Source organism: Myripristis murdjan, chromosome 3 (genome assembly GCF_902150065.1).
Source record: "Myripristis murdjan chromosome 3, fMyrMur1.1, whole genome shotgun sequence".
Lineage (NCBI taxonomy): Eukaryota > Metazoa > Chordata > Actinopteri > Holocentriformes > Holocentridae > Myripristis > Myripristis murdjan.
Window position 1 is genome coordinate 41,755,480 of NC_043982.1, and position 24,417 is coordinate 41,779,896.

The 24,417-nt window shown below is 41.2% G+C and overlaps 1 long non-coding RNA gene and 1 other non-coding gene across 2 annotated transcripts; one reads left to right on the plus strand and one right to left on the minus strand.

Moving 5' to 3' along the window:
- The first annotated feature begins 1,540 nt into the window (after positions 1-1,540).
- LOC115357064 (uncharacterized) lies at positions 1,541-23,006 on the plus strand. Its single transcript, XR_003928068.1, has 4 exons — positions 1,541-1,685; positions 4,550-4,557; positions 6,241-6,244; positions 22,996-23,006. It is a non-coding gene; the product is annotated as an uncharacterized LOC115357064 (long non-coding RNA).
- On the minus strand, positions 18,752-18,823 carry trnag-gcc (transfer RNA glycine (anticodon GCC)). The gene has a single exon. It is a non-coding gene; the product is annotated as a tRNA-Gly (tRNA).
- Positions 23,007-24,417: the final 1,411 nt, after the last annotated feature.

Sequence of the window (24,417 nt, forward strand, 5' to 3'; positions counted from 1 at the left end):
CTGAGGGATACCTTGGTTGGGGAGAGAAATAATAGAATAAGTTGAACATGTTGTCTTAAAGTGCCATTATATGGAGTATAATCTCAATTTAAAGCTACAATGTGCAGTAGTTTTCCATAATAATGATAAAAGTAACCTACATTGTTTGGCTGCTGAGGATGTCATACAGTGACAGATCATTTCTCCGAGGGGACAAAAGTTCTGGGTCCTTTGCCTCAAGTGTATCTTTTAATGCTTTGAGGAAAGCAAACTGACCCAGTGAAGCAGGTCCAGCTGTTTGCTCATCATGAGGTCTTTGTAATATGGAAAAATGCAAGAATATGTTAGACCGAGCTGTGTGAAATAGTAATGAACAGACTGTAACTAGTAGAGAAATAAAGTTTCCCCCACAAATGACCAGAATTACAGTATCTTGACAGCATTTTACCTGTTCCAATTCAGAGGTCGCGCCAGACTTTTTTGTTGTCTGTCATTTTGACTGACAGGGTCATAAAAATCCTGTCATAATCTATTTTTACCTGTCACTTTAATTTTTTAAATGATAAGAAGGACATATTCAATAGCATTTCTTTTTCATTCATTTTTAATTAATATTCAGTCCAGAGTTAGCTGAACAGAAAATCCAAACCGTATCCATTCAAAGAAACTTCAGACACTCAACTGCCGTGACATTTTGTATGCGGCAAATATCATCATATAACATATATACATTATTTGAAATATTAACTATCTTGTAACTATCTATTGCTACATTGCCCATTCTGCTCTATCCAAGCTCATCGCCATTTATTCTTAAAAAGTCTGCAATTAAACTAAAACCGCCTTGATTTATTTTGCTTTTTATGGTTGTAGAATTGTCAGAATTGTGTAATGACTGAGTGCTTTTGCACACCATCGGAAAGCTCCGGTTCTCTGCTCTCAGAAACTGGCGGATTTTTCTTTGATTGCACCATTGGTTCAGGAGTTACGGTATGAGAAGCTCATATTACAAACAAGTGACACACTGGGGACTCTTCTGTGATTGGACGGTCGAAGTGTCAGTAGTCCTACGGAGTTACCGTAATGGTACTGTATATAGGTGCAAAGCTCCGTTTCTCCAGTTCCCGACATTTTTTTTTAAAGTTTCTGTATGTCATAAACGGTCTAGGAGATATCGATATGTAAAGTACGCATGCTGAATACTGTCGGCGCCGACATCATCGGTGTAAGAGACGTCTTTGCTGTCTTCCCCGGGCTTCATGAACCTGCGGTCCATCCTGTGGGTTGCAGTGCGTCACATAGACATACCGGTATATCTCTATGTGCGTCACTGAAGGCTAACGAGGCTCACTTTCGACGGCACATGGAGCGCCTGATTGTAAACAACCAAGTCCCGCCCCAGCCCTACTTCTGATTGGCTAGTAGGCCTATTGTTAGTGTGGCTGAGAACGAAAGCTGTGCTTCTATTGGATCCAGAGAAATGTCTGTTAGATAAAGCTGGCTGAACCCTCTTTTTTTTTTCCGCACTCACACCGGTACGCCAGAGATCTGGCACGGCGCCGGACTGCTATCAGCCCTGTCATTGCCACCAAGTGGTCAGGGGTGTGAATTGCAATCTGTCAAAATGACAGATGGCCTTCAGATTTTTCCGTCACCGTTTAAAAAAACCCGTCAATGACGGAAAATATTCGGTTAACGCGACCTCTGTTCCAATTGCTTGTTGTTGTTGACAATGATGATGATGGCGATGATGATGATGACTTCAACTGCTCGAGATACTTGAGGAATTGTGCTTGTTTTTTTATTGATGGGATTAATCTCTCTGACATCCTCTCAGAGAGAATTTCGAGGGTTGCTCCATCAATATCATTCTCTTCAAAACAAAAAGGAATACAAGTTCTTAAGTTATAACCCTCTTGCTCAAGCCAGTGGCACACTTCAGTTGTTGTTCAAGCTGTGTAACTCATTCTACAAAAAAAAAAAAAAAAAAAAAATCAAAACAAGAAACAAATGCATGCATTAAAATAGTCCACCTTTCACCATAAAAAGTCCTTAGCTAGAGTCAAGCTTGCTGAAATAAGAAATCATATTTAGCTTACCTTAATCCTCTGAAGTTTTTGATCTTCTGTCACTTCAGTCTGGCCTCTAACCACAGTAATCACTATTTTTGTGTCACACCTGTTTTGCTGAGAAGGGCAGACCATGTGACGCAATCCACATTAAAACCAGCTATTAGCTCCCACATGGCCATTGGCAGGGTAGCCAGCTCCCTGGCCTGACACACTGAACCTCAGCCTTTCCTCTGGGAGATCGGGGTTCAAGTCCCGACATTATCATCCCACCAGCGCCTGCACTATCCATACTCAAGGAAAAATAGATGATAGAGGATGGTTAACTACCCACAGTCCAAAAAGAAAATACCATTTTCTTTTTTCTTATTTTTGTTTTGATGGCTCATGAGCTCCTCCCTCCAGAGGTTGTAGTTGCATAACATAACAATATAGCATGCTGGCTCAGTAGGTAACAGCATAGCAGTGCTATTTTGAAGATTGAGGGTTCAAGACAGGATAGAGGTCTATTCAACATGTATTGTTTAATTACATAGCAGTGGTGGATGAGTGGTATCACATTTATCTTTTACATGGGAGAGCAGGGTTCAAGACTCAGTGCTGGTTCCCTGTTTAAGTGTCTTTTCAACAGCAAAATTCTCCCTGGGATGATTATATTTGTTTATTTGCCTCTTTATTGAGCAAGTTTAATTACATTAATGTAGGATGTAGGGTGAGGATCTTATACCCATGCTTTCAACAATACTTGAAGAACTCTTTCCTCCACAAAGGGTTCTCTGGATCAAAACGGTTCTTACCAGAACCTTTAGTATTACAAAGAACCCTTGAAAAACCCTTTCTTCAAAAAAGGGTTCTTCAGAAGCAAATGGTTCTGGGTAGAACCTGAGCCCCTCATGAAGAACCCTTTTGGAACCCTTATTTCTAAGAGTGTATACATATATATATATATATATATATATATATATATATATATATATATATGCCATGCATGGTCCATGCATATGTCATGGTTGTTTATTGGAAAATATGCAATGTTAAAAAAACATCCCAATATATTTTTATATATGTTGCGATATCTATATCTATATCTATCTATCTATCTATCTATCTATCTATATCTATATATATAGATATAGATAGATAGATAGATAGATAGATATACATATATGGAATATGCATATATTGCAGTATATTGGAAAATATAAAGACAAACTACTACATGTAAAAATATAGTGCTGTTTTTGGCCTTGATTGCAATATATTTTTTTATATGTATCAATATATTGACATGTATGGTCTATGAATATATTTCAGTATACTGGAAAAAAGACTAGTTTCCATATATGGAAATGTGTTATCCAGTAGATCACATGATATTTTCCAGTATACTGCAATATATTTTTGTTTCGTAAGGGAGAGTGACTTGCATATGCCCTAATCATAGAAATTGATCAGGTAGAACAGGTGTGGGCCTTCAGTTCACGGCAAATCAGAGTATATCCTGGTGGTTCCTGTTGCCAAGGCGACAGCTGTGGCGTTCACGGATGTCATCGTGTCGGCAGAGGAGTTTGTTTGAGTAACTTTATTGGAGCTTCCATGGTGACAAAACAAGTGCCACGTTGTTGGGTGGATCTCTGTCTCGGTGTCGCAGCTCGCAGCAGCAACGAGAGAGGAAGTTAAAGTTAACACATGAAATTAATTAATTAAAATCCTCAGTGTGGTGTTGAAGTTATTTCAAAATTACAGGGAGCTAATTCAAAGCCTAGTAATAATATCAGCTCATTAGATGTGAGCTAATTAGTTGTTAATAAAGTTATTGAGTAGCCACCAACAGCCTACTGGGCAGGACTCAACTCCTCCCAAAACATTTTTTACTTCTACTTTTCATTAAATTATTATTTTTTTAATCAAAATGATGAGCCACAAGGTTATTTTCCCAACTCCTTTAATCATTTTCTTGTGAAAACAGAACTAATGTCTCCATTAGCTGTGCATCAGCTCTCCCAAACCAAACGACAAACTCCTCTGCCGACGCCGTGACAACAGCTCAACGTTTACAGCTGTTGCCGTGACAACATGAACCACCGCGAGCCAAAGGTCCACGCTGGCTCTGCCCATTCAGTTTCTATGTCTGTAATATATGAAAGAGCATATGAGAAAGAGCACCCTGCTGTTTAATCTGAGGCCAGGTGCCACCTTGAGTGTGTTGTTCTTTCTATACAGCAAATATAAATTATGTAGCAAGAAAACACAATAAATCACATGTTTTTATTATTTTTTCTACATGGCCAGCAAAATGTTTGATGCTGTTCAACATCACAAGAGTGGACACCATCCCTGTGTCGCTTCAGCTCGATGATAAACAACTATGAAAATGATAAAAACGTACAGAAAGCTGTGTGAAGACGTGCAGTGTGTGAGTGTGTGTGTGTGTGTTCTTCAGGAAGCGAGCGGCTCGTTGGCGGCGGCACATGCGGCCCGGCGGCTCCTCGGGGCTCCAGGTTTTGAAGTGGGAGTCCGTTGCCGAGCTGGAAGTGTTATTAGTGTCAGAGCCGGACGGAGGGACTCCACTTTCTGCCGGTGCTCTGACGGCGTCCAGGAGCTCTTCAAAGAGATGTGCGGCCCGCGCCCACTCACCGCCATGACTGCTGCCTAATTTGCCTCTGGTCCAGCAGCAGGACGGCTGAGGATTGTGCATCGGTTTGGCGGGAGTAAGCTTTTTTTTCTTTCTTTCTTTCTTTTTTTTTTTTTTTGAAGTTTTCTCTAATCCTTCTCAAACAGCAAACAACAAACAACTTGCTGACCTCTCCGACATGGACCGTCCCCTGTCTGCTGGGTCACCTTCTCAAGGATTTGCTGTGGTGTTTTTGTTTGCTTGTTTGTTTGTGATTAGATCGTTTTCTCTGCTCAGTCTGGTCTCCTTCCCTCCCTGGTGAAAAAAAACAAGCCCTCCAACTCGTACGACCACAAAGGTCATTAGTTCCTACCCGCTAATAAAGAGAGAGCACATCTCATCTGACCCCCAAGATGTTTTGGAGGAAAAAAACACAGACATATTTTTAAATCAAAATATTTTTTTCATTGAAATATCTGCATCCAGTTATTATCAGCTATGTGTAATAAGCAAAATAATCTATGATAAATTGATACAGTAATGGTTAAAAGGGGTGATTAAAGGAAAAACCACAAGGCTAGTTTCAGCATTCTGTTAATATTAGCAAACCTGCTGTGAAAAAAGCGAAAGACTGCCATGGAAGGTAGATTTTTTTCAAAAAAGATGTAAATAGCAGGTATTTTCTTCTGGGAGGTAGGGGAGACTGGGGTAAGTTGAGGCAAAGGGTAAGTTGAGCCACCCCTGTTGCTAGGAAACGGTAAAAAACATTGATCATTTGACCAAATATTTAAGAGGAAGGCATCATTTCATGGAGTCTGTGAAGGTAAGAACCACATGGGTGAAGTGATTAGACATTTATTTCCCAAAAAACATTTTTTACTCTTGAAAGTGAATTCAGTCTATCATCAGTTTCATGAGAATTGTGTTAAGACCAAAACAGATAATTTTAAATTTGTTTTATACATCAGTTGTGGTATCTATGAGCTACAACATGAGGTCATAAACCTAGCATAAGAGTGCACCATTTTAGCTGTGGGGACTAAAAAAGTCAAAATGGTAGCTCTGGGGTAAGTTGAGCCATTTGGCCAGGGGTAAGTTGAGCCGCCCCAGGAACAGCTGGAGAAGAAGTGTAGAGGCAGAAATGTTGGAGAGTGGGCTCAGCTGGGGGGAGCTTGAGCAAAAAGCTACGAACAGAGTGAAATGGAGGATATTTGTCAGTGGCCTATGCACCCAAGAGGAGCAAAGGGCTTAAGTCAAGTAAGTCAAGTTGAGCCAGAGCCCCATACACTTAATAAGTGTATTTTGGCTGTAGCCTAAATGTCTTAAATATTAAAAAAATATTGATTGAATGAATGAATGAATGAATGAATAAAGGAATAAATAAATAAATAAAATAATAAATATTAATTACTTATTAAGTGTATGGGGTAAGTGTATTTTGGTTCAGTGTTCAAATGTGTTACATTCATATGTTCATAACTGACCTTACTGTCAGCAAGGACACCAAGAAACTAGTGTTTTAGTGTTTTCTTTCCAAAAACACAGCTGTTAATGTTCTCTTCCCAAGTGCACTTTAAGGCATGTTAGAACAGCTGTTTATTGTACCTGTTGAATTGTGTTTAATAAATTAAAATACACATGAATGTGAAGAAGTGACTGTTATTTAGGGAGGGAGAAGGTGAGGGAGGGGTGGGATGGAGGTGGGGAGGAAGGTGTGGGGGGGGGCTAGGGATATGGCTCAACTTACCCCGCTCCTATGCTCAACTTACCCCATACACGGGGTAAGTTGTGCCACGAGACCACTTTTTTTGGACATGCTATATTATGGAAACAGTTATGTTTACACTCATTCTGTTTGTTTGAAGAGATGCACAACATTCTGAAATATATGCAGATATATTAGTTAGTGACAAAACTATGATTGCCTTGATGTAGTGATCCTAAATATGAAAAATGGCTCATCTTACCCCAGTCTCCCCTAAATGGTAAAATAGTCTGCTGCATATTTGTTGCATTGATGTTAATAAAAAATACTGCAGAACCTACGAGGGTCTCATTTGAATGAATAGAGCTAACAAACTGAGGCTGACAGCCCTGCTCTAATGTGACCCACAGGAGCGTTTCCTAAATGAGCGCCCCCTACTGACGGCAGGAGATGTGCCACAAGCCGTGGAGCAGATGCCTCAGAGCGGTCGCAGTTTGGTGAAGTTTAGGCAACAAAAACACTTGGTTAAGGTTAAGGTAAGGGTGTTGTTAAGGTTAGAGGACCTTTGTTGTCATGGTGACTGTCAGGTCTCCATGGAGACAGTTGCCCCGGGGCACTTGACATCCTCCTCATCACATTCTTTATGTAACTTATAAATCCATGCTAATTTAGTTTCCCTGGTTCAGTGTTTTCTGTCACTTGTGTTCTGTATAAACAACATCCTCCGCACGTCTGTCCGTCCTGAGGGAGGGAGCCCTCCTCTGCTGCTCTCCCTGAGCTTTCCTCCTATTTTGTCTCACCATTAAAGTTCTTTTTTTTTTTTTTTTCTTTTAGGGAGTTGTCCCTTGTCTGGTTCCTTGTCTGTGAGGGTCTGAGGAGAGGGGACATGTTGGGGATGTGTTGCTGTACCAAACCCTCAATACAATCATACAATAAACTTCCAATTTGTATGAGAAAATAAAGCTCATCACTGTACCTTTACGAGTCCAGCAGCCTGTCACTGCGGCCTCTCAGGTGCGGCTTTTGAAGCCTTGACACTGGGTTTTGATTTGTGGCTTATAGAGAGCAGCCTTATTGTTCTTATATTGTAATACTGACTGGGTAATTATATAACCAGTACTCGAGTTGAGGGGGGATGAGGGTGAAATAAAAACAGTCAAAATCATCCCCTCTGTAAAACTGTCATCCTCAGTGAAAAAAAAATGACCATCCCCCCTGAATTTTTTTTTTACAACTCGACTACTGTATATAACCTATTTTTGATATCCACAAATCTACAAAACTTGTTTCATTTCAAGACTGCTCGACCACGGCCTACACTGCAAAAACGCAAAATCTTACCAAGATTATTTGTCTTATTTCAAGTAAAAAATGTCTTATTACTAGTCAAAATATCTCATTACACTTAAAATAAGACATGATCACCTCAGAAGTAACTTGTTTTTAGACAACTGTCTCTTGTTTCAAGTGAAAATTTGCTTGAAACAAGTGAAAATTTGCTTGTTTCATTGGCAAAATTTGTTTCTTGTTTGTAGCTAATTTTCACTTATTTCAAGTGAATTTTCACTTTTTCCACTGGCAAATTTTGCCAATGAAACAAGCAAATTTTCACTTGTTTCAAGTGAATTTTCACTTGAAACAAGTGAAAATTGTCTAAAAACAAGTTACTTCTGAGGTGATCATGTCTTATTTTAAGTGTAATGAGATATTTTGACTAGAAATAAGACATTTTTGACTTGAAATAAGACAAATAATCTTGGTAAGACTTTGCGTTTTTGCAGTGTACAAGTTGAAATCAACCTTAAAATAATATTTTACTTCATTTATTTATTTAATCACTCATTACTTCATTAATTCATATATTTCACCCAACAAACACTGTCTTCAGATATTTTACCTTAACATTTAGAGGAAACAGCACACACATATATATATATATATATATATATACATATATATATATATATATATATATATATATATACCTTTCGCTGCTTGGAAACATATATGTACCTTTTTGGCTCTGAAAAAAAAAAAAAGGTTTACATAATTACCTTCAGGTCCAATAATCGGCCCTGTAGGGGGTCATTTGTGCAGCTTGTTGACAGATTGGGATTGTTGTAGCTCGGGGGACAGAAATGGACTCCCGCTGCACCCCTGTGTCTGACAGTGTGTTGTCGTGGTGTTTGTTGGTGAAAACAAAGGTAAGGAGAGAGCAGGTGTAATGATGTAGCCTCCTGAATTAATAAATCAGCTGTTTCAGCAGAGCCAGGATTCACGGCTCAAACTGATATCGAGTCTCCCCGCGTCGCCCGGTGCCATCGCTGGGTGCCACACGGTTTGTTTATCCCCCTCCTTTCTTATCCTCTTTTCCTCTCCCATGAAAACACGGACGGTGGAGGTGAACTCTGACTCCTCCACGGGGCACGGCGGTCGGCTGAATCTCTTAAGCCGCGCCTGCAGCCCGGAAAAAGCCTCCGACGGAATCCCGGCCCACCCTCCGTTCCTCGCTGACCTGCAAAAGCGACGCGGCGTGTTTTTTTTTTTTTTTTTTTCAAAAGTCCTCGAGTCCACCTGAACGGACTTGAGCATCATCCAGGTCATGAAATCTCACACCACCGGGGCCGTTTGTTTCACTGTGTGTGTTTCATCTCTGAAACCTGCAGGCCGTGGGTCAGAATCAGCTTCATAGCATCCTTTATTTAGCCGCTTTCTCAAGGTCACAGAATAAAAAAAAAGTTCAAAAGTTCCAGTGTCAAATCCATTTTACAGTGTTTCTTTCAGATTGAGGGGAAAATGGATTGTGTTGCTAGGCTACGAATTTCTCAAATCTCCGACAGAATATAAACAAATAGACTCGTTATTTTACCGTGAGCTGTTGCTAGGTTACGGGGTGCCATTGTCGTGGAGATTTTGGCGGCGTAGCGGAGTGCCTCTCAGCCAATCACATCGCTCACTCGGAACTAACTGTTGTATAAATGCCCATCACCGTTAAATTGAACTTCACTACCTGGAGCCTTGGCCCATTTTGTCTCCTAAAATGAAATACAAAATGGCATTTACTTTTTTTTTTTTTTTTTTTTTTTTTCCCTGCTGCTGCTGCTGCTGCGGTGCCTGGGCAGTGAATATTCTCTCATTGGTGGGTGAAGCCTCATGGCATATTGTGAGCTGAACTTATTATAGCACAAAAATCTTCCTCTTTGCCTTCACCCACTGGAAAAAAAAAAAAAAAACTCTCCATTGACCACTTCTGACCTATTTCAAAGTATTTTTTTTTTTTTAATCTCAGCAAATGGTGAAGGTTATGGTGTCAGTGCGGTTCGCAGAGCGGTGGGAAGCAGAATTCAGTCTGGGTTTGACAGCGCAGACGTCAGAACTGAATCAGCCGTTTGCAAAGTCACTGATGAAGGACGACGGCGACGTGGTTTACACCTCAAACCCGGCGTCTGCAGAATGCACTGATGATTGTTTTGCTCTGCTTCACTGGTGTTACTGTAAATCTGTTAGGACAAACAATCCCAGTAAATTGATGGTATTATAGGTGACTGTCAAGGACTGTTTTTCACCCAACACCTGCAACACCTTCCTCTTGGTCCTTGGATTCAGTTCTCTCAGTAAAGAACTCTGAAAATAATTTACTCAGCTCTGTGTCACAGTCCCCTGATTTCTGTTTTGCCTGTGAGCTCAGTGTGTCCCTCTCCAGCTCCTGTACTTCCAACTTGTCGTCTTTTTCCCACAAAACTTCTCACAAAAAGTCTCAAGTCGAGGTAGGCATCGCTCCTCAGCTGCTTCGTCGTCGGAGCCGGTTCTAATTGGACGGATCCTTCGAGGACACCTGAGAAATGCAGCCTTCATCCGGTGGATTTTGAAGAACAGGTAAAGGATTTCCTTCCCGGCCGTATGTGTGTTCTTAGGAAGCAGGTGTCCATTCAAAAAAAAAAAAAAAAAAAAAAAAAAAAAAAAAAGGCATGAAATGATGGCACATGTGCAGCAGCTCGGGCAGAATTCATCATTAAATCTAAGTAAAAATGGGAGTCTGGGGATGTTGGTGGCCGCAGGCTGGTCCCGTACGGGTTGGTAGGGGCCTGAGGTTTTATATAAATTTAAAGACATTTAAATTCCATTTACAACCGCATTAAAGAGAGCAAACAGATCATCACACACACCTCGACCGAGGGTGCAAACAAACTCCAGTCGCTGCTTTTAACTTCTTGAAGACCGTGGACGCACTATGGCAAAAATAAAATACATTTGCAAAATAGTGAGCGTAATGCTGTATTGTGAAACATGGCTCGTCTCCTGAAGGGCCGACTACAACAAACAGCCAGCAGAGGTCTGGGCGTCAAAGTGTTTGACGGCTCTAACGGATATTTACATGCATGATGAGGCATTTGTATAATCTGGAAACTCTAATAAAAGTATGCATGAATATGATAAGAAAACTGTTTTTAGCTACCTAAGCCTAATCCTGTCAATAAGTACAGATCATCTGCTCCAAGCCCCCAAACACGAGCGGACAGAGGAGCGTCTCGTCCACGCTGGCCATCGCTCACTGCATCTGATCAGGGACTGTGTGTGTGTGTGTGTGTGTGTGTGTGTGTGTGTGTCCATCCAGAGCCTTTTACCAGATAATAAGATAAATATTCTGCCTCTGATAGGGTCATATGTCTGTCTGTGTTTGCTTTGATTTGCCTGACATGGCACAACAGCTGGAGCCAAATGTCTGTCACCTTCAGTCACACATCTTCTTTAATTATAAAAGTCTGAAATTTCTACATTTTATAGAACATCATGAATAGAAATAGAATCATTTTACTAACATTTTTCATAACATCTTACATAGCCAGGCAATGTCTGACAGCAGAGGCGCAAATTTCCCTTATACATTGGGGGGGGGGACACATTTAGCGGGAGGTCAGGGGGTCAAGAGGGGTGCCAAAGTAATTTATACCATGGTCTGGGTGAATACTCGATTCTGATTGGCTGCAGGGTGTCCGTTAAAATGTGCTATAGGACACCTGTAAAAAAAAGATCCGGTCAAATAGCCTGATTGTTCTAAATGAATGCGCTGGCTCAAACGCCAGTTGGTAACCTTGGCAACAGAAACTCAGAACATACGTTAACATACGTTATTTTACAGTTTATTTATCACAACGGCAAGACAGTAGACAAAACATGAGTGATTTTGTAGTTTCCTTCAACCGATTTGGTGAATTTGATAATTTTGAAGACTGGGATGCAGCAGAAGAGAAAGAGAGAAGAGAAAATAAGAAGGAGATGCGACAGACTGATATTAAATAGTCCACTCAGCCACTTCTTGTGAAAAAACTTATTATTTTAACAGTAAAAAACAACATTAACGTATTAATAATTGATTTAATATTTATTTCTTTCGTAAGTGACCATGGTATAAGCAGGATAATGCCCTTCGAGGTGTCCATTATCAGAAATTAATGGACTTCGCGGAAGCAACCGGTTCACGCCTCCGCGTCGTCCATTAATTTCTGATAATGGACACCTCGTCGGGCATTATCCCTTACATATATTATAATTTATAAATATTGGGGGGGACTTGTCCCCCCTGACCCCCCTTAAATTTGCGCCCATGTCTGACAGACAGTTTTGGAAAAGTCTGGTCAAAACTTTAGATCCTTTTCTAGAAATGAAAAATACAGCATATTTAACATTGGCCAACTTAAAAAATATTGAAGGCACACTCTTCTGTTGAAAAAATATTTTTAAAATGTTTATTATGATATGGTATGATTTAATTATGATTTTAAAACCTGGCTAAATCATACTTAGCCATGTCGTAGCAAAGGTTTTTTCACATTTTTTTCAACAAAACAGTGCCTTTTTTGAGTGTGCCGGTCATATCCTACTAATATCCTGCTAATAAAGTAAACCTTTAAAGTAATCTGTTTTTTAAAGACAGTACCTGCATTCAATTTAAACTGTAACAGAATAAAGTTACTCATATTTTGTATTTTAAATACATATTCCGTTGTTGTCCATTACAACCCAACCCTGCTTGATTTAAATTATATGGATATAAATAAAAAGAAAAAATTTAAGCCACTGATGTCTTCAGAGCCCTAGCAACGCTTCTGGTTACCATAGCAACCACTCATCATCACATTGTTTTCCCATATGAGTCAAGTGACCGCACAGTTCAAAGGACGTTCTCTGGTCTAGCTCTGACCCACCACACACACACACACACACACACACACACACCTTGTCACACACCTGTCTTTCTCTCGTCCCCCTCCTGTCTCTGTCCCCGTCCCTCCACCAGCTGCTTCCTGTTAGTCACCGGTCCTCTGAGTATTTATACCCGGTGGTTGTTTGTTGTGGCTCCATGTTTGCAGCCTCACAGCTGATCTCACTTCCTGCTGCTTCCTCTCGCCTCACCTGCAGGTTCTGTTGGTCCGTCTTCACGTTTGACTCAGTTGGTTTAGTCTTCAGTCGCCAGCCTGTCAGCCGCTCACACCTCTGCTGTTCCTGTAGCTCCTACAGGGACGTTTTTGTTGTTGTTGTTGTAGTTATTGTTTTAGCCTAATCCTTGCCTCTGTTTGCATCTGCACCACTTGTGACCCCTTTTTTGCAGCTGCACTGTTTACATGGAGGCTGAATAAAGTGACCTGATAAGATGTGTGTTTGCCTGTCACAAAGCTTTTCATCAGAATAAAACTTTTTTGACCTGCACAAAGATCTTCCTCCTGCTGGGAAACATCTAATCTGCTGGAAATATAAATATAATCTCCAGGTTAAGTCATGTTGTCCAGTGGCGGCGCCCCCATCAGACTGTAAAAATGAAACCTGGCTGCTCGTTTGGACTTTTATTCTTGTAACAGGCAGCCTTCAAACATCTCCAGTAGCCTTGTGATTTGCTCGATGGTTCAGTGGATTCAGGCTTTGTTCTTCTTTTCAGATTCTTGTTCGAATGACTCGTGGTTCGCAGCCTTTCCATCACAGAGGCGTCCAACAATCCTTTAAAAGTTTAATCTTTTACACCAAAAACGTCATCAGCCGCAGCCGAGTCGTGTTTTGTTGCCACCGTGTTTCTGTCACTTGATGTTCCCCCCCACGTGGAGCAAACATGAGCAGAAAGAACCGATTTATTCCAACCTGAGAGAAACCAGCAGAGTCATTGTTCACATGGTTATTAGGTGCTAATATTTTCCTATTGAACAGATTATCAAAGGTTTACAGCAGCAACTCGATTGAAAATTCCTTCTGCTCGAGCCAAATCGGGCCCGTCTCCTCTGACTGAATGGTTACGTGGGGCATTTTTATTCAAATTGGGCTGCTACTCTGATTATTAGTGGAATATTAGAGTCCATGTAAATGCAGCTGTTGTTAACAACCACTGGTTAGCAAATTAACACATTTTCTGAACAACCTCACAAACATCTGGCGTCATTATCTTCACACTGATATGGACCGATGCGTCTGAAATGAAAGTAAATTGAATTGTCTGGCCCCACATCAGGGTCTCAGTCGGTGCCGTCTAATTCCATTATCCAGACTCTTTACAGGCTAAAGTCGCCATCATGGTTGGATAATAATTTTGCTCCAAACTTCAGTCTTGACTCAAGCTGACACCCTCATGGAGGTGTTTCCTGTTGTTTTCATCAAATCAAATCAAATCAAACTTTATTTATATAGCACCTTTCATAAATAAAACAAATGCAACGCAAAGTGCTTTACATTAAAATACATACAACCCTAATCCCCCACCCCTCATACTCACTCACACACGCACACACACACAAGTACAACATATTTCACACATGCATACACTCCAGGCATACACCCCACCACACCCCAGCCCACCCCAACCCCACCCAAAGATAAAATGAAACATGGCTGAGCACTAAGGGACCAGATGAGGAAACACCATTCATTCTTTTTTAATGACGCAAAGCAGCATTTAGATTTTCACATGTAGCTCATTTACATCAATTAACTAGACAAAAATGTAAGGTAACAAGTAAAATCCAACAGGTTATATATATACAGGGTGACACAAAAAAACGGGAACGTTTTAACAATCCAATAAAACCAAGAGTGATGGAAGAAAAATATTTTATTCATAGTAATTGAAACCTGAAAACATGCCATTTAAGAAACAATGATGGAATTTTCATTTTTTAAAAATTGTGCTGCCACTTGCTCATGTCTGCCAATACGCACTTCAGAAATTCCCGTTTTTTTGGGTCACCCTGTATTTCAGCCAGAAAACTTCATGTGTGAAAGATCTGGGATGAATTGCATTATGTATGTATGTTGGTGTGTGACATCGAGGCTCTGACCTCGTCTCTCCCAGCAGACACACTTTAACCTCTTCACCTCTGCAGCTCCCATGGGAAGCTTTGGTGTTCGTTCATCAAACTTTATTTTAAATTCCAGCTGAGATCCCGAGGTTTCCAAAGAGCCCAAACATGAGCTGCTGTATTCCAGGGCAATGTGTCTAAAATGATGCAGAAGACATGGAGATCTTTTCTATTTGCTGTGACGCTGCAGCCATAAAACAACAGTGTCTTGCCTGTGAATATTTCACTCAGTATCAGCGTGATGGAGCTGCAACCAGCAGAGACACAACATGGATGTGGCCCGGTCATATAGTACAACATGTACTATAAAAAAAAAAAAAAAAAAAAATGTTTTCCAACTTTGATGCTGCTAAAAGGGGGGATGTAAGGGGACATTTGAGATTAATGGGGGAGCCACTGGTCATTTATATCTCGACCGCACTCCTTTTCTTCCTCAAGCTGCAGCGCGGCTTCAAGATTACGCTGAAATCTGCCTCCAGCGTATCGATGAAGACTGAGGGTTCCTCATCATATCGCTGCTGTTCTCATTTCTCTGCAGCTTCGGTGAGGTAAGCAGTTTATACTCGACAGGGAGGGCAAACCTTTGGGGTTCAAACGGACGCGCAGATTCGGCCGGGGTTTTTTTTTTTGGAGCTGCAGTCCACATGTTTGATTTCCAGTTTTCCTGCGGGGGGAGATTGCGGTCCGGCACAACTGGACCAGAAGCACGCGGAAGATTAAAGTTCGAGATCTGAAGAACACTTTCATCACCTCAATCACACACACACACACTCACACACACTCCCTCTCTTCTGTATGATGAGACTGAAAATAGCCTGTTAGTTGCTGTGGTGACAGCAAAGTTTTCCTGCACACATCTGGTGTTATGTGCACCTGCTGGGCTGCTAATTGGCTGCCTATTCATTCATTCTCATAAATAGCACGTGTGCCACTTTGACATTCACCTGGAGATTATAATGTAATTGCATATTGTTTTATTTGTATTTACCTGCAGGATTGTTGCGCATTTACGCGATTTATTACGTTAACGGTAACTTACACCAAACCAATCCTCTGTGGAATCTGTTTTAACGTTTTGATATAATTATTTGACCTTCCCTGGTCCTAATATTTCAATTTCCTGTCCTGTGTGTTTTTTGCATTATTACTCTCCGTTGTGGAATGCGCTACTGCTAATTTACATTTTGTAATAATTGCAAATTATAGACTCAGGACCCATGTAATGAACAAAACTGATTGGGGCATTGTCCAAGTAACTCAGTACACAAATTATCACTCCCACTCCGCGGCAGGCGCTTTACTCTCTCTCTCTCTCTTCTACACACACACACACATGCGCGCGTGCACATGCATCATCCCGCCCATGAGGGCCCTTTTAATTTATTTTTATTTCCCTTGCCATTTTCTTTTTTGCATCTTCTGGTTTTGTTTCCCACCGTGTTGTTCCTGTTACCCACCGTGGTTGTACCTTACTCTCACTTTAATTAGCTGTGTAACAAGGAGTGTCAGTAATTGCGATAATCACCATATCAAACACTGAAAATTACATGATATTAAGGATTATTATTACTGAGGAATAGCAAGTAAAGAAGAGAAGATACTTTTTTCTTCCAGAGTAGCTATAGCACAGTATTGGGGGCTATTTACTTTCTATTGTGCAAGTTGTTTATTGTTGCTGCGTATCGAGGCTGCCGACGATTCGAGGGCACTTTAGGAGGCAATGGCAGTCAGAATAAGCAAATCAAATTACAACAGCTGAATGAAATGTAGATGTGGAGCTGAAATCCCCGGCTATTAGAGCTTTTAGGACAAATTATCATATGAATAACCGCCTGCTTTCCATTGTTCTGATGACAGATCCCAAACAAGTACAACATGTTTTCTCTTTTTTCTTCTTTTTTTTTTTTTTTTTGCATATGCAAGAGGAACGGCTAGAAACAGGATGAAAGAGGCTTTTGCTGTATTCTCTCCCATCATCACTGCAGGATTGTCCGGGCGGGCGTGAAGAGAGGCACCGGCGACACACTTGCACTTTTGAGATGAAAAGTCACTTTGGCTCCGTCCGAGGCCTGTTGGGCAGAAGAAGCCCAAGTATTCGACTGGCAGAGTGGAACGCAGCCTGAATGTCTGTCTGAAGTGGGGCGAGGAGGACGGGGAAAAAATGCATGATATTTCACTTTTCCAAGTTGAAGTTTCTGGCACAAGTCGGCCTTATTTTATTTTATTTATTTATTTTTTTTACACGCTGTCAGCTTCTGATTTCACAGGACAAAGCAGATCGACGCAGCCCTCCCGCGCTGCAAACGGAGATCCTCCAGGTTAAAGGCGACGCTGGCTCCCAGATGTTTTTGATCGGGTGTTGAAGTGTGTGTGATGCTCCCGCGGCACACACACTCCGCCCCCCCCACGCGTCTCGTCATTCTGCCAGAGAGTCTTCTAAACCCATTATGAGTGGCAAATAGACCTCCTGCAATCTGGAGAGCAGACTCACTCCACCGGCAGGTAGAGGAGACGCATCGTGAACGAATAATCACAGCTCGTTTTGGCTCGGAGAGGCGACCGGAGATCGTGATTGAATTATCGGAGATGCAGACTATACGTTTACAGCTACAGTGAAATGTATAATCCTTTTGTAGCGGAACACATCAGCGTGATCGCGAGCCGTGGTTCTCAAACTTTTTCTGGCTTCAGTTCCTCCTTTTCTCAGATTTCTTTGAGTCAAAGTGCCGCCTTTTACCCGACTACAACGTTTTACTCAGAAAACGAGCAGCTATCTCACTCTGCACAAAATAACAGCCTCTTTAGTTATTTCCACTAGTTTGTCATCTTTAACTTAATGCACCGTGATTCGTCTGGAATATCAAACTCAACTGCTGAGGTTTCCGATTTTGAACTTAAAATCATTCATCGTCTCGACCCTGTGAGAAGTTTGTGTTCATTCAACTCAGGCTTGGGAGTTTAGTTTCACAGGTTTTTTCCCTTCTTCTCCTTTTGTTTCTCAGCATGTGTATTGTTTATCATGTACTCTTTGTGTTGAGTTATGAAGTTTAAGGATGGTTTTACTTTATTTGTGCACCGTGACTCATGCTGTCTGTTCTTTTGGTGGAGCTCCATCCACTGTGCATTTGGCTGCGGGATATCTGGGTTAATGCTGCTTCAAAATAATAACACTGGATATTGAAGACAGCCAAAGCAGTCAATCAAGCCCAGATTCTGGAAATAGGCTATTATATGAATCATTCAAAGACAAACTTTTCGAAAACTATTGGAAGGATAATTCCTTCATCAGAAAGCCGTTACTCATGTCTTGCCAAATATGGATTGGGATTCAGGTGCGTCCCCACAAAGCATTGACATTTCTTATGAGAGATGTGAAAGCTTCCTTTCTTTTAAGTCAGAGAGGAGAGAGGAGTTGAGTTAACAAATAATCATTAGTTACTTTTGCTCTCTGAGACCTTCATCAGAGCAGACAGGAAACAATAATGGACAAGCGGCTAATGAGAGGACGTTCCCATACAAGTCATCAGCAGCACCTTCATCAGCAGCACAGTGGAGCACAGTGAATAAAGAAAAACAAAAAGCAATCACAAAGCACCTTCTAGTATTATACACATCATCAATAATCAGTAAATATAGAAATACAGACATTTTAAAGAATCGCCAAATGAACCAAGAGCTCTGGGAGGACATGAGGCTCGGCCCTTCATGAGCCACAGATCCAAGGTTTCATTACAGAACCACCCATTTTTTCCAGATATACACATTTTAAAATAGAGCAAAAATGGCCACTTTCAAATATGTTACATATATTTTTTCCAGATATACACATATATGGCAAATATATTTCTATTGCATAAATGTTTATATATGATTTAGTCATATACAGTTAATCATATTAAGGATCCAAATCATACTAGCCAACACTGGGTTGTGAAAAATAGAGAATTTTTTTTTTTTTTTCTTTAAATGTGCTTGCCACCCTTGTGACCTTGTGGTAACCCAGCAGCCCCTATGCTGTTTGTGGGTTGTGTAGTGTTGTGGCTCTTGCCCAGGCGGGGAATTGAACCCTGGTCTCCTGCATGGCAGGCAGAGACACTATCCACTGTGCCACCGGGGCTTGTGTGTGCTGAACCAGAAATGAGGTTCTATAAATAAAGCACACAGCATGAGTGACAGTGGTGCTTGGGAAAGAGTCGCCTAAAGGTAGTGGTCAAACAAATGCTTTTATCTCAATGACAGTACGTCCAAGCAGAAAATATAAGATATCATGAGAAAGGTAAGGCTTTGGGCTTTCAAACTGTGTCAAATTATTTTCAAACTCCCAAAAATCCCTGAGATCCGGTGAGTTAAAAAGTGTGTGTTTCTGCTTCTCTCCTCAGATTCTGGGTTCCAGATATAATGGGAGTCTATGGGGGAGAGAGCTGGCACTCCTGGCTCGTTAAGTGTCAGCGTTTAAAAAGTTGAAGCTACTTTGCTTTTGTATTTACATTTTTCAAAGCACAACTAGTTTTCCTACTACTTTATCCTAAATTTATGTGTGTGGAGTGAAAATTGTCTCTTTCTCTATCCACCTTGTCTGTCTGAACGCTGAACTGAGCGGAAGACAGAAACCCCGCCGGCAGTATCAACGCGACGAGCTAGCGAGTGACTGAGTGACTCAGGCAGGCCAGGGTTGCCAGATACTGCGACAAATACTCCCCACAATCTGACTTGTTTCCTTCACTGTAAAATCGGGAGATTAGCAGGAGAAATTACTGACCTGAAGCACTGCGGGAGATAGGGTTAAAAATCGGGAGTCTCCCGCGTGAATCGGAAGAGTTGGCAAGTATGATCCAAATATACAATGCATGTATGTATAAATAAATGCATCATATATGTGCAAAACAAATACATCTGCCACATATTCACACTTAAAGTTCTTAATATATGTGGAAAATAAATAATGCAATCCAGTAGGGATGAGCCGGATACTCAGCTGAAACAATTATCCGGTACGGATATAGCACTTTTGCCGAGTACGAGTATGATCCGAGTAATATGAGTCAATATCCGTGCTCGTGATGAATGAAAATCTTCATTAGGTAGCTGACTGTGTCCACGTTGTGTGATAGGCCAGTCACACACAGCGCCCCTACCCTACATACACACAGTACAGTGGTGCGCCGCTCACACACATCACACACAGCGACCCTCCCCTATGTCGTGTGCCCCGCTCACACACACACACAGGGACAACCTCAGCTGTCACTCACTCAGGTGTCAGTCGTGTCTCTCTTCAGTAGCACTCAGGGTTTTTCCAGCTTCCCTCGGTCTGTAGTCACTGATAGTCAGTAGAGTTTCTGCTAAACTTGGTTGGTAACAGACGCGCTGCTTTTGAGCAGAGTTAGGGTTAGGGGTTAGGCTTAGGGGTTGGGGCTGAATGCGACTGGCGTCGCGTCTCTCACTGCCGACACAGCGTTTTTTTTTTTTTTTTTTTTTTTTTCTTTACCGTCTGCTCCCTCTTACCGGCTGGTTTCTGATATAAAGTTAGTTGGAAAACTTTGCTCGTACCGGACGCGGTACAGAGTCACAGTCTTAACACACACACACCACTTACACACATACATTAGCTCAACACACAAAGTATATTATTATTTTGATTTTATTTTGGCCGCATGCACTGAGAGTCTGACACTTTCTCACTGTAGTTCATAAAAAATAAATATAGTAGTAGTATAAATATTACAAATTAAGCTATCTATATATCGATCTCTATCTATCTATCTATATATATAAATACATATACATATATATATATATATATATATATATATATATATATATGTATATATACACTACTCACAAAAAGTTAGGGATATTTGGCTTACGGGTGAAATTTATTGAAAATGTAAAAAGTTCACGCTACAGTAATATTATATCATGAAAGTAGGGCATTTAAGTAGAAGCATGCACTGGTGATTTCCTCATCTCAAACAATTTCTTGAAAAAAAAAAGCCAACAACAGTGGTGGATATACCACAACAAAAAATGTCAATGTCTCAATAACTTGTCATGTGCCCTTGAGCATCAATTACAGCTTGACCACGACGTCTCATGCTGTTCACAAGTCGACTTATTGTCTCCTGAGGCATGGCATCCCACTCTTCTTGAAGGGCGGCCCTCAGGACATTGAGGTTCTGGGGTACAGAGCTCCGAGCCTCTACACGGCGACTCAGCTGATCCCATAGGTTTTCTATGGGATTCAGGTCTGGAGAAAGTGCAGGCCACTCCATTTGAGGTACCCCAGTCTCCAGCAGCCATTCCCTAATGATACAACCACGATGAGCTGGAGCATTGTCGTCCATGAGGATGAAATTAGGCCTGTGTTGTTCATGCAGGGGCACAATGACTGGATTAATGATGTTATTCAGGTAGTATGGGCTTGTCACTGTACCATTAGGGCAGTTCTGTACTGACTAGACACACCTGCCCACACAGTAACACCACCACCACCAAAGGCTCGTCTGGTGACAACAGTGGCTGATCCATAGTGCTCTCCTTGACGTCTCCAACATCGTTGGCGGCCATCATTTCTGCTCAACATGAATTGGCTTTCATCAGAGAACAGCACTGAGGCCCACTGGTCCCTCGTCCAGCGTAAATGCTGCCTGGCCCATGCAAGACAATGACACCTGTGCCTGGTGGTGTGGTCAGGTACCCTTGCAGGTCGTCTAGCACGCAGACCATGCTGATGTTAATGGTTTCGAATGGTCTGACGTGACACTTGGGTGCCTCTCACCTCCCTTAAATGTGCCTGGAGTTGAGTGGCATTCATCATCCGGTTCCGCAGGGCACTGTTCACAATGAAGCGGTCATCAGTGTGGGATGTGGCCAAAGGACGTCCACTTCTATGCCTTTCTGTGACTCTTCCAGTCTCTCTGTATCTCTGTTGCAACCTGCTGATGACACTCTGTGACACTCTAAGCTCAGTGGCCACTTCCGTCTGAGGACATCCTGTTTGAAGCCTCGCAATGGCGAGGTGCTGCTGATCAATTGTTAGGTGTCGTCTTGGTCTGATGATGTCAAAATGTGAACAGCATGATGAGGAGGACTGTTTAAATACCAATTCTAATTGAACCAGGAAATTTATTGGGCGATTCATGGATCAAACACCTGTTGTGAATTTTGCCGTTAAGCTCCTTGTTAGAGAACAGCAACTTGTGCAAAAAGTACTGAAACACTGAACAGTTGGACATGTGCATTCAAAAGTTTACAGAAGGTCACATTAAGTTCACCTGTAAAGGTTAGAATGCATTTTAGGTTCATCCTGAAATTTCACCCGAAAGCCGAATATCCCTAACTTTTTGTGAGTAGTGTATATATATATATACACTCTCTAGTACTTCATAATTGCCTAATGCATGTGTTGTATTCATTGATGCACTTAAGAATATTCATGTTCTGTGTTTATAAAAAGCTTGTTCTGTAAATAGTTTGTTTACTGTTGTGGTCAAAAACTTTGATCTGAAGCTTCTGAGGCTGTTCTGTAAATATAATAAACAATAAATATAGCAACTTCTGATCAAACCGTATTAATTTCAGGCTTAAAATAACCTACCGGGAATGCCCCACCCATTTCCGGTCAAACTCAGCCGACTTCCGGGCTAAACCCCGCCCACTTCCGATTTCGGCCCCGCCCACTCCGAGTACAGATACGGATACCGATAATGTAGATGGTTAAACAGATACAGATACAGATACAGATAGTGGTGTACTCGCTCATCCCTACAATCCAGTATATGCACATATATGTTACCTTATGTCAGAGACCAAATATTTACGCCACATATTTGCACACATATCCTGAAATATACAGTACAGGCCAAAAGTTTGGACACACCTTCTCATTCAATGCGTTTTCTTTATTTTCATGACTATTTACATTGTAGATTCTCACTGAAGGAATCAAAACTATGAATGATCACATGTGGAGTTATGTACTTAACAAAAAAAGGTGAAATAACTGAAAACATGTTTTATATTCTAGTTTCTTCAAAATAGCCACCCTTTGCTCTGATTACTGCTTTGCACACTCTTGGCATTCTCTCCATGAGCTTCAAGAGGTAGTCACCTGGTTTTCACTTCACAGGTGTGCCTTATCAGGGTTAATTAGTGGAATTTCTTGCTTTATCAATGGGGTTGGGACCATGCCAAGAGTGTGCAAAGCAGTAATCGGAGCAAAGGGTGGCTATTTTGAAGAAACTAGAATATAAAACATGTTTTCAGTTATTTCACCTTTTTTTTGGTAAGTACATAACTCCACGTGTTCATTCATAGTTTTGATTCCTTCAGTTAGAATCTACAATGTAAATAGTCATGAAAATAAAGAAAACGCATTGAATGAGAAGGTGTGTCCAAACTTTTGGCCTGTACTGTATGTCCAAATATGTGAACTTATATGTCCCATTGTTTAATATATATATTCATATATGGCCATATATCAGATTTGCATATGGGCAAAAACTGAGATATTTTAGAGATCTCTCTTTTCCTCAGACACACACACTCAGATGATTGTAGCTGCTCTTCAGTCTGGACTCCATGCGTTTAATGATCCAGTGTGCAGAGCAGGGGAACAGGAGCTGCACTGACTGCTGCTTCACTGCAAATCAACAAACTCAACTTTCTCTCTTCAGCCGTTGTGGCTCCATTTATTTAGCTGCTTCTCATGTAACACTGCAAAACGCACATGCGGTGATTTTAATCCTGACAGCTGATGATAACACGGCCGTCACACAGCAGCTCAGGGCGGCTCCTCTGCTCCTGCTGCGCTCGCTGTTTTATTTTCTGCAGCTTTATCAGGAAAGTGTGAACATACAGCTCTTCTTCTTTTCTTGATTGGAGTGTTTGAATCACAGTGAGCGCTGTGTAGCTGTGGCCCCGCCCTCATTCAACCAATTCAGCCAATGACAGGGCGGCACTCTGAACTTCGTCATGGAAACAAAGGTTGTTGACGAACATTTTTCGTCATCGTCTTCACTGACGAAATTAACACTGTAAAATACAATTATTACAACTGCAGCAAGTCTTACTCCGGCTAATACACCTAATAATAAAAAGAGGAAGAAGAAGATGAGGAAGAAGAGGAGTAGAAAGAAGAGCAAAAGGTAGAATAAGAGGAGGAGGATGAAGAAGAGGAAGAAGAACAATACATTTTATTTGTATAGCACTTTTCTTCATACTCAGACACTTTACAGTAAAAAAAAAAAAAAAAAAAAAAAAAAAATGAAAGTCCAACATAATAATAACATCATAACAATCCTACTGGAAAATAAAGTCGATAAATTAAAACCAGTAGAGGATTTAACAACAACGACACAGTTTGAACTAAAAATCGAGGCAGGAGGAGTTTCTATTTTTCTCCCACACAGCCCCTGCTGTACTACCACCAGTAACATGTAATATATAGTAATATGTAATATATGTGAGTGCATATGGTGTTTTAGCTGCAAGGGACAGAAGGCAGCTCATCTTGCAGAAAGCTTTTCTAATCAACTTTGTTTTATTGTAGCTATAAATAACAGCCTCTGATTAAATGTGAAGGGTCACTCGCTGCTGCCAGGCGACCCTTCTGCCGGCCATGTCAGCGCATAAATATACGCCGTTGTCTCCTGCGTGGACTGAACACGGGGCTGTTTGTACGAGTGGGCAGTCCACTCTGCTGCAGCAACG